Source organism: Ursus arctos, unplaced genomic scaffold (assembly GCF_023065955.2).
Source record: "Ursus arctos isolate Adak ecotype North America unplaced genomic scaffold, UrsArc2.0 scaffold_1, whole genome shotgun sequence".
Taxonomy (NCBI): Eukaryota; Metazoa; Chordata; class Mammalia; order Carnivora; family Ursidae; genus Ursus; species Ursus arctos.
In genome coordinates, this window is record NW_026622763.1 from 75,227,996 (window position 1) to 75,241,960 (window position 13,965).

General features: G+C 43.2%; 1 long non-coding RNA gene across 1 annotated transcript; it reads left to right on the forward strand.

Annotated features, from left to right (window-relative positions):
- The first annotated feature begins 596 nt into the window (after positions 1–596).
- Positions 597–10,375, forward strand: LOC113250614 (uncharacterized). Its single transcript, XR_006408756.3, has 4 exons — positions 597–1,504; positions 3,314–3,376; positions 9,487–9,589; positions 10,072–10,375. It is a non-coding gene; the product is annotated as an uncharacterized LOC113250614 (long non-coding RNA).
- The last annotated feature ends 3,590 nt before the right edge of the window (positions 10,376–13,965 follow it).

Below are 13,965 nucleotides of genomic sequence, written 5' to 3' on the forward strand. Positions count from 1 at the left end.
CATGTCTTCATAGTCCCAGAGAAGCCACTGGACTTCTGAATGCTGAGCTCCTGCTGCCTACCCAGAGTCTCTCCCCACATACCATCTGTATGACAATAACAGTGCTTCCCCCGCTCATCACAGAAACTCCACCCAGACAACCTAAAGAAAGAGCCCACAGATGTTCAGGAAAATACACAATAATCCTTGGCTGATTAATTTAATATCCTTTGGAGACATTCTATAGATCACTAGGCTGCTGTTTTATTCTGGAAGCCATAACCTCCACCATCGTCACTCCTGTAATGTTTCATTTTGATTCATCTCTGGGCAAGGCAGATGATACCCAAACGTATGAACAAAGGGGCTGAAACATACATCATTGCCTCCCTGATAAGAATATCAGTGCCTAGGATAGAAGCCTTCAGCAGCAAAGTTGAAAGACACATGGAAGGACAAATGATGTGGGAATTTATAAACCATTTCACATCTTGCCAAATAACTTTGTGTATCTGTGATTTTTTTAAAGATTGCAACTTTTTTATTTCTATTTTATACATTTTCTATATTATTTGCCTAGAAAATAAACCTTCTTACTTTAGCTTTCTGTACAATAAACGAAACAAGCAGAGATACGTATCTAAAATCTGACAAAAGGATACTGACTGTGTCGATTTCTTTTATTGCCATGGTAAGTGTGTCCATAGCAGGGGTTGGCAAACTTTTTCAATAAAAGGCCAAAGCATAAATATTTTAAGCTTTTCAGGCTATATAGTTTCTGTTGCAACTAGTCAGCTCTGCTGTTGTAAAATGAATGCAGCCATAAACAACACATCAATGAATGAGCATGGCTGTGTTCCAATAAAACTTTATTTATACCGATAGGCAGTGGGCCAGATTTAACCTATAGGTTGTAGTTTGCTGATTTCTGGAATGTAAGCTACAAAAGGACAAGTGAGTCCTCTTCCATATAAAGTTTGCTAATGACTAATGGGAAAAAATAGCTAATATTATTGAGAACTAATTATGCTCTAGCATTGTGTTAAGGATATATACATATTGTCTAATGAGGTGGGTATTACTAACCTGTTTCATAGATTGAAAAACTAAATCCAGAACACCTAAGTCACTTAGGCAAGACCGCCTGGATAAGTACTGGAGTTGGAGAACTTTCTTTTGGCGAGGGTGTGGCATACTGGGAACAGTGAGCATTCTAAAGCACTCAGCCGGGATCTGTGTCGCAGCACTTATGAGATACTTGGGCTCGGGACCCCAGGAATTGTACCCTCAATTTTATAGAAAAGCCGAGATGCTAAGCAGTCTTGGGACAAGAAATATAACTGGTGTCCTTTATGTTTCCCCCCACGCTGTCCAGTGGAGCCGGTGTGTGTGCTCTGGAGCCTGAGCTCCCAGGTTCCGTGTTCAGTCCTGCTGTTCACCAGGATGCCTGGGCAGGTTGGTTGAGATCTCTGCACGTCGGCGTCCTTGTCGGCCGAAGAGGAGTAGTGGTATTACTACCCAGGAGGTTTGTTGTGTGGATTAAAAGAATCAATACGTGTGAATGCTTAACACAGTGCACGATGAGCTTTGCTATTTTAACACCAAATATAGGTCATGGAAAAAAAAAAAGGCTGCTTCTACATGTGACTGGCTGACAAGACTTGTGATCAGTGGGCAGGCAAAGGAGAGAAGGAAGCAAAAGAAAAATGATGAGAAAGATGAAGAAGGAAGCTAAGAGTAGTAGGAGTACACACGAATGACACGAGAGTTGTAAGAGCAGAGGTTTTGAAAGTGACGTCTCGTGCATGTCGTCATAATACACGTGGCCGGACGAAAACAATGAATACGCCCATAACCCCACTTATGCCCATGCGGTGTTTGGTTTATCTCCTCCCGGGATTTTACCTCTCTCTCTCTCTTACCTGCTGTAGAGAGGCTTCATGTTTTCCGGCCTTTCCTCTCATATTAAAAGAATAATCGTCTGAGCTCCCCTCAAGGTGAATGAAGGGCAACCCCGTCTTGAATATTTCTGCGCGGTGGAGGGGGGGTTAGCCTGCGTGGGCCCCCCGCTATCCTGACTCTCTTCACCTCCCGCCCTGAACTGGCAGCCGCTCCTGCTTCTGTCTCGGCCTCTCCTGGGTAGGCTTCGGCTGCTCGCGGATGCCTGTCTGGCTGCTCTGTGCCCCCCCCCCCCCCCCCCCCGTTATTCTGCATGGTGCAGCTACCACGAGGCAGTCATGTTTAACAGACTTCATATGTCTCGAGGATCACACGAGGCCATTTCGGGGTAGGGAAGGAACCTCACAACAGAGTACCCCATGTTGCTCTGTCCAGCATCCCTGAGCCATACACATCCCACCGGCCGTCTCTTTCCCCGACCCTGACTCAATGCCACTACCAAGAAGTATTGGTGGATTGCTTGCTGCTGATGACGGATCAGACTGTAAGCTCCAGGAAGCCAGGAACCGTGTTTCTGTTGCCGGATACTGTCTCCCCCTCACTGGCACCGCGGCACACGATGGGGGCTCCATAAACCCTCGCCACTTAAACACGTGCCAGAGCTCTTTAGAGGCTCGTAGTGCCTACAGTGGAGGCTGACTTTGGTAATATTAAACAGTGTCTTTCTTGCAGTTGGATTTAGATTTTTCCACTAGTTCAGAGCCTCCCCGAGGACAGTGCCCGAGGCACATCCCTCTGTCCCCCAATCCCTGACTAAGGCACATTTCAGCTTCTTTCCTGGAACTCACAAACTGCCGACGTTTTCAAAATAACATCTTTTGATGTCCACAATGCGTTGGCTATATTATTTTATTTTATTTTTATTTATTTATTTTTAAAGATTTTATTTATTTATTTGACAGAGAGAGAGACAGCCAGCGAGAGAGGGAGCACAAGCAGGGGGAGTGGGAGAGGAAGAAGCAGGCTCCCAGCAGAGGAGCCCGATGTGGGGCTCGATCCCAGAACGCTGGGATCACGCCCTGAGCCGAAGGCAGACGCTTAACGACTGAGCCACCCAGGCGCCCCAGCTATATTATTTTAAATAGTCAAGATCATGGCGTAACTCTTGTTCTAGATCCTATTTGCATTCCCCCCTCTGCTTTTGAGAGTATTTGTCGACATGATTTTGAACGATTGTATCATGCCCGGTAGAATGTGGTAGACACGCAGTTTGCTTGATCATTCTTCTTTCATTGTACATTTGGCTCTTAGAAACGGTATTGCAGGGAACAGTCTTAGATTTAAATCTTTATCCACGGTTTATACTATTTCCTTAAGATAGATTTCTGGGAATGAAATGATGGGATCAAAATATATGAATTTTTGTTTTTTACAGCCTGGTATCTCTTGCCAAATTGCTGTCCGGAAAGATGGTTCCAATTTATAGTCTCACCATAAGGTATGAAAATGCATATTTCATCAAATCCTCTTTAGTATTACCATCATTTAAAAACTCTACTAATCTGATCGGTGAAAAATAGGTTGTGAGTGTTGTTTTACATGATGCTCCTTTGATTCCTAGAAAGTTGAGAGAAATTTTTAGAAGCCAGTTAGCAGTTATAGTTTTCCGTGGTAATAGATAAATAGATATTACAACTACGATTGTTAATACATGTAAGCTCCTTGTACATAATTTCTTTAGGACCAATCTACCCCTGCTGCCGAGCAGAACGCTATGAGGGTTCATGCAGCCCAGTCTTTGCCATATGTTTGGTGTTTATTATTAAGCCCAACTACTGAGCAAAGAAAGGCATAATTAGCCTTTTTGGGAATTATTTTAAGCCGTCAGCAGTAAAAAGCCTGAAGTTGATTTATTTCCCAGAATCTATTTGTATTTGATGCCTTTTTAAGTCGAGTCAGACTAAATGACCAGGCATGGTTTCAACCTTCTGTGAAGGAGTTTCTCGAGTTCTAGGAGATGTTCAAAAATAATCTCCTTAGTGCCTTTGCACATCTCCAAGATACCATCTGAAGACAAAAGATTGAGTCGTTTAAAAGGAGAGAGAGCCACTGGGGCGCTAGCAGAGAACGTGCAAGTTGAATTTATCTCAAATTACCAGTGGCTGGGATTGAGGCAGTGAGCCCTGGCTTGACGGAGCCATGAGCTCAGCTGAAGGGAACTTGGCCTTTGCTTCTAAGGTGGGAATTAGGAGAAGGTGCTCTCTGTAATAAAGACACATGTTCTTTCATGGGACTGACTTAATCAAGAAAGCTGCTTCTGCCAGTGATTATCTGAGGCCAGACTTGAATTTGCGCTTCCAAAACAAAAGCAAGTTGTCTGATTCTAAAGCCATCCTACACATTATTGTGCTTCCAAAGACTTCATTGTTTTGCAATGATAGGAATGGATTTTTACCCTCAGAGCCCTTGGAAACACATTGTAATTCCCATCCTTGCTCTCCACCCAAATTGTCGCCTAGATGATTTTGCTCATTTGAGCCATTATTCATCAATGGCACATTTGGAAACAAAATCCTGAGGTTGTCACGGGTCTGCACATATTTACAAAGTTCTCAGATGCCAAAATGACAAACACTGTGCAGATGTTCCACAGGACAGTCACCCAGGCTGCCTTTGGCAGTTTCACACGCAAATGACTCTGGAAATAGATGCTCCCGCGTGAGTTCACCGGCTTTTCTTTTCATGAAAATCTTAGGGGCCAAGATTAATTAAAACCAGGAGCCTGTTACTTTTAAAGATAACATAATGGTAACAATTCCAAATGGGCCTTAATCTTGCAATCACAGCATGCTGGGGAAGCCAGAGAGTTCGAATATAAAAACTGTTGACGGGAGTCTGCAGCCAGAGGCCATGCCGATTTGCACGCCCAAGCAAATATTTATTGGGCAGATGTAGCATGTAGCATTCCTTGAATGAACAATTGAATAAATGTACAAACAAATGAATGATTGGAAGAACTTCTCTAGTTCTGTGCTGGCACAGCATGGAATGAATAGTATTGCCAACTTCCACATTTTGGGGGTTTGCTGGGTGCCTAGCCGTGTGTCAAGTGCTCCCCATACCTCATCTCATGCATCCTTTGTGATGACAGTAGGAAGCAGGTATTTCCATTTCTGTCTCAGAAATGCAAAGGCTGAGGCTTAGGGAAGAGGAGATGTGAAATGTCAGGATCAGGATTCAAACCCAGGTCTGCTGGGTTCCAAAGCCTGTGTTTTAAACCCATATCTGAGATTGCTGCTTACTTTATAAGAAAGAGGTAGCATTCAGCAAAAGGTCACCATCTTTTCCTGGGCTCAATTATACTTTCTCCAGCCACCAAAACTGATGTACTCGATTTGGAAGGCTCTTGAGACATGACTTGGCCCAAGGTCCCTCATTTTGTAGGTGGAGAATCCGAGATTCTGCCCCACGTCCATGGTCATCCAGCTGACCCGTGCAAGTAAGACGTATGTCTGCAACAGGTCAGTTAACACTTGATCTGACATTTTCCCCACTGCATCACTTTGAAGGTAAGGCCAAAATGGGAATCATGGCAAGTAAAAGAGTGAATTTAGATCATTGCATATTTTCTTTAAAAATCACTTAAACCAACACCATGGTAGAATCATCCTTGTGCATATAACTCCCACAGTAAAAATAAACATTAAGCGGACAGATGTATGAAAAGTACTTTCACTTAAAAACATCATTAAAATGGTGTGAATATGATGAACTCAATAATTGTGTGGTATTTTAGCAAATATTTGAATATGGCTTTTTAAAAAATCAACGTGTGCGGCTTATGGGTTCTTGACAGTGTGAGAAACTGATGATATGTCACTGGTTAAAGCTAACAGCAGGAGTGAGGTTAAATATGGAAAGTATCAACCACCAATTCCTGTTGATATATCAGTCTGGACTGCGTAAAGGCGTCTCCTTTACCCTCCTACCTCCACTGCTGGAACTGAAACCCCCATCATCCTTCAATGGGACCAATGCACCTGCTTCCCATCAGGCTACTTCCCTTTGGCCCTGCCCCTTATGGTCCCTAAACCGTGTGTTTGTCTAAAACACGGACTGAGCAGGTCTGCTCTGCTATGGAAGGTCTTTGTCAACTCCTCGCTGGTCAAATCTCCTTTGGATTGCTCCCCAGCCTCATCTCCTTCTTCTGCTGTCTCCTTAAGCTCCAGAAACACTTGGAGTTGGTACAGCCTCCTCATCAAGAGATGGCCACGCATGACATTCTTGGGCAGATGACTCTCTGTACTCCAAAATTACCAACCACTTCCAAGGGCCAACCGGGACCTGCAGACCTCTCCCCAGCTCTGTGATTCTATGGCGGGGATAGAATACATAGCTCACAGCCACCACGATGCTTATGGAAAAGGCATGTTAGCTTTAAGAAAAACAAAGACAGGGGCGCCTGGGTGGCACAGCGGTTGAGCGTCTGCCTTCGGCTCAGGGCGTGATCCGGGCGTTGTGGGATCGAGCCCCACATCAGGCTCCTCTGCTAGGAGCCTGCTTCTTCCTCTCCCACTCCCCCTGCTTGTGTTCCCTCTCTCGCTGGCTGTCTCTATCTCTGTCGAATAAATAAATAAAATCTTTAAAAAAAAAAGAAAAAGAAAAACAAAGACAGCGTTTCTCAAGGAGGACAAAAACATAGAGCACATCCTTCATGCCGAGCCAAGTTCCTGTGGTGACAGCCATTGTCTGTCTGCCCGTGCATCTACCCACTGGTACAAGCAACATGGCGGAGGCACAAGGCAGGTTCTTGAGCAACAGTGGAGTAAACTGGGGTGGTTATTAATTTTGCCTGTTCAGAAAGCTCTCCCACCTAGGGTTGCCAGATTAAATATGGGATGAACTTTTATTTGCTAAGTCTGGCAGCCATATTCCACATCCACCCCAGTTTTTGGTGAATAGATGCCATCTCCCTGGCCACAGAAGTCAATCTGTGCCAATTCCCGTTCCAACAGAGGTTGGCCCAAGTCATGTGCACATAAGCCAATTAGGGACAGAGGCATTTCTTGGGGTAGAAATATGTCTTTTGGCTATGATTTCTCACCTGGGGTTTCTGGCAGCCATGCCCCCCCACCCCTCTCCGTTACAAAATAATGAGTCTAAAAAGGCAAAGAGAAGTAAAATTAAGCAGTGAACAAAATGGACACAGGGCACTGGTGACTTTGAGTCTCCAGTCACAGTTTCTAAGACCCCAGTTCCTGTAGTTTTTCCTTCATTGCTGTGCGTTCCCCATTCGAGGTATAGAAACTGGTAAATAGTTTTTTACCCCATTAACCTAATTTGGGTTTCCATTACTTGCTCCTAAAAGAGCTCCTGGCTCATATAGAGAAAATTCTGGTTCTGGGCTTTATCGTTCCCTTAAGTAACACATGCAAGATCTAGAAGGGCATGCAGGATACAGGTGCATGATGCCATTAGCAGAGTTCGCCTAATGAAAGTGCTAGTTCACCTCCTAAGGGCACCTACTCATATGCCCTTGTAGATTTTGGAAGCATCTGTGGCAAAAACTGAATCCCAGACTCCTTTGTGTTTTGGGATCATCTTCTTTCCGTTTCCCTACATCATAAGATCAAAGACCTCGTTTTACAGATGAAAAGTCTTGAACTAGGTGAGATTGAACAGCTTATCTTAGGCCAAATAATGAAAACCCAGGTTTCAAATAAATCATTGTGTATTGAGGTTATGGAAGTCAATTTTAATACAAGCCTAAGTTAGTAAAAAATTGAGAAAGGCCACTTGCATGTCTAAAACTCTAATGTAGTCAACAAGAAAATGGTAAATGCTTATATTACTTTTGTGATTATTATTTTTTTTAAAGATTTTATTTATTTATTTGACAGAGATAGAGACAGCCAGCGAGAGAGGGAACACAAGCAGGGGGAGTGGGAGAGGAAGAAGCAGGCTCCCAGCAGAGGAGCCTGATGTGGGACTCGATCCCAGAACGCCGGGATCACGCCCTGAGCCGAAGGCAGACGCTCAACCGCTGTGCCACCCAGGCGCCCCTGCTTTTGTGATTATTGATTGCAGCAAATCACACAGTGGAGGGACTGATTGTTTGTTAGTGATTTTCTTGGCAGTTATGTCTGTGATCTCTTTCTTCTACTACCAGATCCTACCGCTTTGGCAGCTGGGCTGGGAGCGCGACCCAGGTCCGCTCAGTCAGAGCACAGAACTCCCTCCTCTGGGTCTGGGAATGGGTCATTGCCTGAGAAAGAAATGAACAGTGACTAAAGGGTAGTGTAATTAGACTTCTACCCTGAGATTTGTTTTTTATTAGATCTGATAGGGAACACATTCCCTCTCTGGTTGTTGAACTGGGAGAATGTGTCTGGAATGCTCTGTACCCATTTCTCCTACCATATGGAAAAAATCTGTTAGCAGTTGGAGAAAAGAACCAACACAAAGAGAGAAGCAGAAACAAATGGTAGACTTGGTTTTTCTGACTTTCAAATCCCCAGATCCACCCATTTCTGAGACCGACGCATCCCTGCCCTTTCTTGCTTTACTAGAACCAAAAAAAGTCTTCTCTTTCCAAAGTTATTTTGACAGAAAGTTCTGACACCTGAAACTAAAAGGGTTGTTTTATTTCATGTGTAACACAACATTCCTTTGTTGGCATTGATTGTTGAAAGTTGCCTGCTTATAATTTTCTAAGTTAATAACAATCTGGTAAGAACTAACAGAAAATCTAAGGTTAGGTTTAAATTCAACATGCATTTGGGGGGAAAAAGTTATACTAACCACATGCAATATTCAAAAATTAATATTAGCTTAGACTTTCATGTAAAAAATCCCTTAAGATAGAAGAAAATATAAGAAATTTTTAAAATGTGTTTTAGGGTAGGGAAGGCCTTTATGAGCAAATCTAAAACCTTGTAACCATAAAGGAAAATGTTGACAGATTTGACTGGGGAAATATTTAAACTGTTGGAATATAAAGGTTGCTACCAACAAATTTAAAAGACAAATGGAGAATATGTTTGCAAAATACATATTGTAGAATGAGTTAATGTCCTTAGTACATAGAAAGTTCCTACAAATCCATAAATGAACATAACCCAAGAGGAGAATAGACAACAGTTATAAAAAGACATTCCCAGAAGAAAGAAGAGCAATGGCTGATTTCAACCTATCAGTGCAAGGAACACGGACAGGACATATAAAATAAAATTGAAGAAAAATCAGAAATCACAATGTTTCTGGGTGCCTGGGTGGCTCAGTCAGTTAAGTGTCAGACTCTTGGTTTCAGCTGAGATCGTGATCTCAGGGTCTTGAGATCAAGCCCCGCATCTGCTTAAGACTCTCTTTCCCACTCCCTCTGCCCCTTGCCCCCTCTCAAATAGATAGGTAAATAAATAAATCTTCAAGAAAGAAAGAAAGAAAGAAAGAAAGAAAGAAAGAAAGAAAGAAAGAAAGAAAGAAAGAAAGAAAGAAAGAAAGAAAGAGAAAAGGAAATCACAGCGTTTCCTTTGAGGAAAACCCCTTTTGCCCACAATGCCCCTTCCCCCCTTACTGGCCTGTAGTTTCATTTTCATTTTTCCATTTCAGGTCCAACTAGAATCCACCGAGGAGGTCTCCTTTGTGCCACCAGTATACCCTGTGCATGCAGCTCTTAGGACCTCCGGCCGCTGCATTCAGTGTTAGCTCACAGGTTTGCTCTCCCCCTCTGACCGAGAGCTGCGTCTGTCACTTTGTCTCAGCGGCTAAGCCTTAATCTCCTTGAATTCCTGATGCCTTTACCTATTGTGCATTCGTACACTAGACTCTCCATAAATGTAGATGAATAAATAACAAGTAAATGTTGGGTCTTCGTGGACACTGTTAGAATCAATACCTATGTTCTATAGGGAAGTGCCTCACTTTCAATTTCATTTTGACTGTAGATAGTAACACATCCCATTTTACTCACTCGAGAGAGGGAAAAAAGTAACAGGGAAAATTCTGTATTTGATCAATTCTAGTTTCCCAATTTGGAGAGTCATTGCTGTGCATTTGTCAACTGGATTTTTCTCCGGACGGTGTGCCGACATAAAGACAATTCCTGTATGTTTCAGTCAACAGATGATTCAGTCGTTATTTGAGAAAGAACTGTCCACCCTGGCGCTGAATGAAAACCTTCTCTTGTCATTTCAGAAGAGCCGGGAAGCACCAGCATGAAACCCGGAAGGATGAGTGTCAGTGGCTTAGCCGGTGACGCAGCGTCTCCAACCCTTGATGCCGGGAGGACACCGTGTGGAGAAAACACAGCCACCAGCAGTTACGAGACAAAAAGTGACTCAGGAAGTCAGACTCAGAATGTGAAGTTTAGGAACACCTGAACCAATTTTTTTCACTCATATTTTTATATATGCATGAGGGCTATATGATAAAACCAATGTCTCTATCTCAAAAGACTGTCTCAATAAACGTAAAATAAAAAATTTTAAGTAATGAAAAAGCAAAAGCATTACATCATAGTTGTATGGTTGAACCGGCAGCGTTGTTCTGTTTTTTTCTTTTGTGGTGGTTTATACCGCGGTGGTTTACATTCGCAGTCGCTGACAGTAGATTTGAGGCGATAGGTAAGAATAGTGCCTCACACACACTTAGGCCTATTTTTCCAAGGCACTTACCCGAGGCACTTTACACGCACTATCTCATTTAATTGTTAGAGCAACTCGGAAGGCAGACTATGATTATCCCCATTTAAGAGCTAATGAGATTGAGATTTAGAGAGATAAACTACCAGCAGAAGTAGAATGTTCGCGGGAATCGGAGCCTCTGCTGCTAACCGCTGTATGCGGGAAGAAGCAGCAGAGATTTCTGAGGACACATACATTTTTGCAGAGCCTTGGATTTGGGGAAAATTTTCCCAAGTACACAATAATATATTTTAGTGCCTACCCTGTTAGGATTATGATAAAATCAAATTAAATAAGTAGGAGTGCATACTCATGTTTATAAATAATAAATATGAACGTCTCTTGTAAACATGACAAATGTAAATATTTGTTGTAGATGGAAGGCGTGCTTACAGAGCTCTATCTACGCCAGCCGGCACAACTGTGACAAGGCGCCCTCTGATGTGACAGATCCCGTCAAGCCTCGTCCCTGTGAAGGCGGCAGAGCAGAGCTCACGCCTCTCCTTCCACACACAGCGCCTAGACACCAGCTGCGGCCTTACGCTTCAACGGTAGTCCTACCGTATTTTCACCTCGGCACAGTACGGGTCACAGACTCAGTTCCGTAGTAAAGAAGTCAGCTCGGAAGAGCCTCCTGATAACAAATATAAGGTCGAGTTAAAAAATGCTGCAAATAAGCATCAGCTATCGAACCTGTATAAATACAAACCATCTGGGATGAATCAGCCTTCTTCACTAAAAGTGAATTAACTCTTAAGACTTCTCTCCAACCTTCAAGCAGACGGTCTGTTTTAAACCCTGACTTGGCCTTATTAGAAAACTATTTGGAAAACTGCTTTATTAGCTGCAGAAAATCTTCCCAGCTGGTGCAAGTCAATACAGAAATAACTTTTAAGACTTTTCATAGGTGTCAGGAAAAGCTGTTTGCGTCAACTCTTACTCATATAGTTTTCTATTTATGAACATCTTCGTGTCTTGCACGGATAATAGAATGACAGCTTTGTCTGAACATTAATTAGCTTAGGGGTGAACACATGTCTGTGGAAAGGGATTATCCGTCACGATTAAAAAAAATATGGCTTCCTTCTCATTTCACCCAGCTGCATCTCCTCCAACCATTTTATGGTTAAAAATACAAGTTTGTGTTTTTTTCCTCTTCCCATAATTTTCCTGCCGGTGTGTTGCTAGTGTCAGTAGCAAACGTCCTCAAGCTCTGAAGGTACAGTAAGATTAGTGGTGCAGCTCGGAGGCAGGGTTTTTAGTACTTGCTATTTCAAATTCTGTCAACGCTTAACCATTTGTGTCACCTGGAGGTGGATATTTACTGGGCCCGCTGTTCCGGGGGAGAAATGTTAGATCTTGGCCATGGGCCTTTTGAAACAACGGGCAGTGCGGTTTTGCATCAGAGGGCGCGGAGGGCCATGGCTCCGAGTACTTCCCGGTACATTTGAACTTTGCCAACAATACACTGGAGGCGGGTTTTCTGTTTCCTGGCACGGGTCCCCACTGCCCCAACCCTCCTGCCTTTTTTTTTTTTTCCTTTTTTTTTTTTTTTAGGCGAGGTAGGATATTCTCTTGTTCCTATCAAGGAGGAATTTTTCTCAACTCCTTTTGGTAAATACAAATCTGGGCTCGTTACCAGGGTGCCGAACAGCCAGGGAATTTAATCTAGAACAGGTTTAGGTATAATCCTATTAAGTGGTCTTCTGTGTCCTTTGAAATTTTGATTAGTTCGGGAGCTGCCCTGGTTGAAAGCCACGCAGTCTTGCACGGAAAGAATTACGCTCCTAGCTACAGTTGGCCAGTAGGGTCATGTTTTTGTTGTTGGTTTTTTGGGGGTTTGTTTTGTTTTGTTTTTTGAGCCCTATCCAGAATCATTTCTCTTCACCCACTGTTCTTCCCTATTTAAGAGTTTTTAAATTGTGTAAAAAGTAAAAAGCAAATTCTGTGAAAAGTAAAAAGTGAGTAAACCTGAGAGTAAATCTACTAGTTCTGTAATCAGACTAAAAAGTCAGTCTTCTCACTGCTTTTCTGTGGGTCAAATACTTCGGAGTCAGGAAGTATGTCCTGATGGCCAAATCCGTACTTCCAGAACCACAGCTGGCCCATTGCAGGCCTTGAATAAATACTTGCTGGATGAATGAATGAGTCAATGACAGTTTGGCTAAACTCGAGACGTTGACCGTAGCATGCTGCAGACGATCACTGATTTTCTTTATTCACGATCAAGCGCTATCAGGACAACCTAACATAAATGTCTTTCAAACCCAACCAAGGTGCTAGAATGCTATTTCGTTTTCGTAAGCAGACAGGTCCATCTTCGTGGGGACACCGTATCCAGATCCGGTGAGGCTGAACTGCATGCTAAAGGCAAATAATCCGCATAGGAACCCATCTTCATGGTTCCTCTAAATTGACCAAAGGATTTTTTGCATCGTTGCAGTGCTCCGCTATTTCATTAACTCGGAGGAGGAGACACCCAGGAATCTTCGTTTTCTCCCAATGATCCCTAGATCATTATCATGTGTGCTGCTCCCGGTTAGACTGGGCGCTCTTCCTGCTCTGGCTTCAGAATCCAGCGACCCAGAACCGAGCCGCTTCGGCTTCGGCGCCGGCTCGCACAGGTCTCCCGAACGACGCAGAGGCTCCGGACGGAGGCAGTGAACTGGAATTCCTGTCTACAAAGGCAGTTTGGAAGGAAGGGCGACACGCTGGATCCTTTCCTCTTTTTATTCCAAGCTTCCCTCAGTTTTAGTTTCCTCTCCATCTTTTACCGGTTTGCCTTTTTTTCTCTTTTCTCAGCTTTTCTTACTTTCACCTTTTTATTCCCAGTTTCTTTTTCTTTCTTTTTTTTTAAATGTAATTCTAAAAAGAACTTTCCCAACGTTATCTGAAAGATTCTTTAGCCAGGGGTGTTTTTTTCTCTTTCTCTCCATCCAAAGACCTTAAAAAATTATTTCCCTTCCCAAATACCATGTTCGAGGCATTTTTGCCTACTAAGTTTCTCGTAGACATTTCTCCCTTCCTTCTGCTTCTTTAAGAATCCAGCAAACATATGTAACCACCTATCAGAGCTCCTGACGGGCGTGAGATAGCGGGTGTTAATGCTGATGCTCTGCCCGAAGTCAAGAAACGTGGAAGCTGGTGGTTTAGGTAACTTACGAAGCCTGAATCTTGGTGACTTCGCCAACTACCCGGGCAGTGATAAATTATTTCTAGTTCGCGTTCCCTTACCCCGTACAGGATGAACACAAAGAAAAGGAGGCCATGGCTTACGGGGCAAGATGATCGTGACTGAAAAATTAAGGAAAATAAAACTTGCATTTATATTACTGTATTGAAATTATTTAGCAAAATTAACTCCTTTTACTGCAAATTTGATGCTGCCTGGCCATCCTGCATCTTC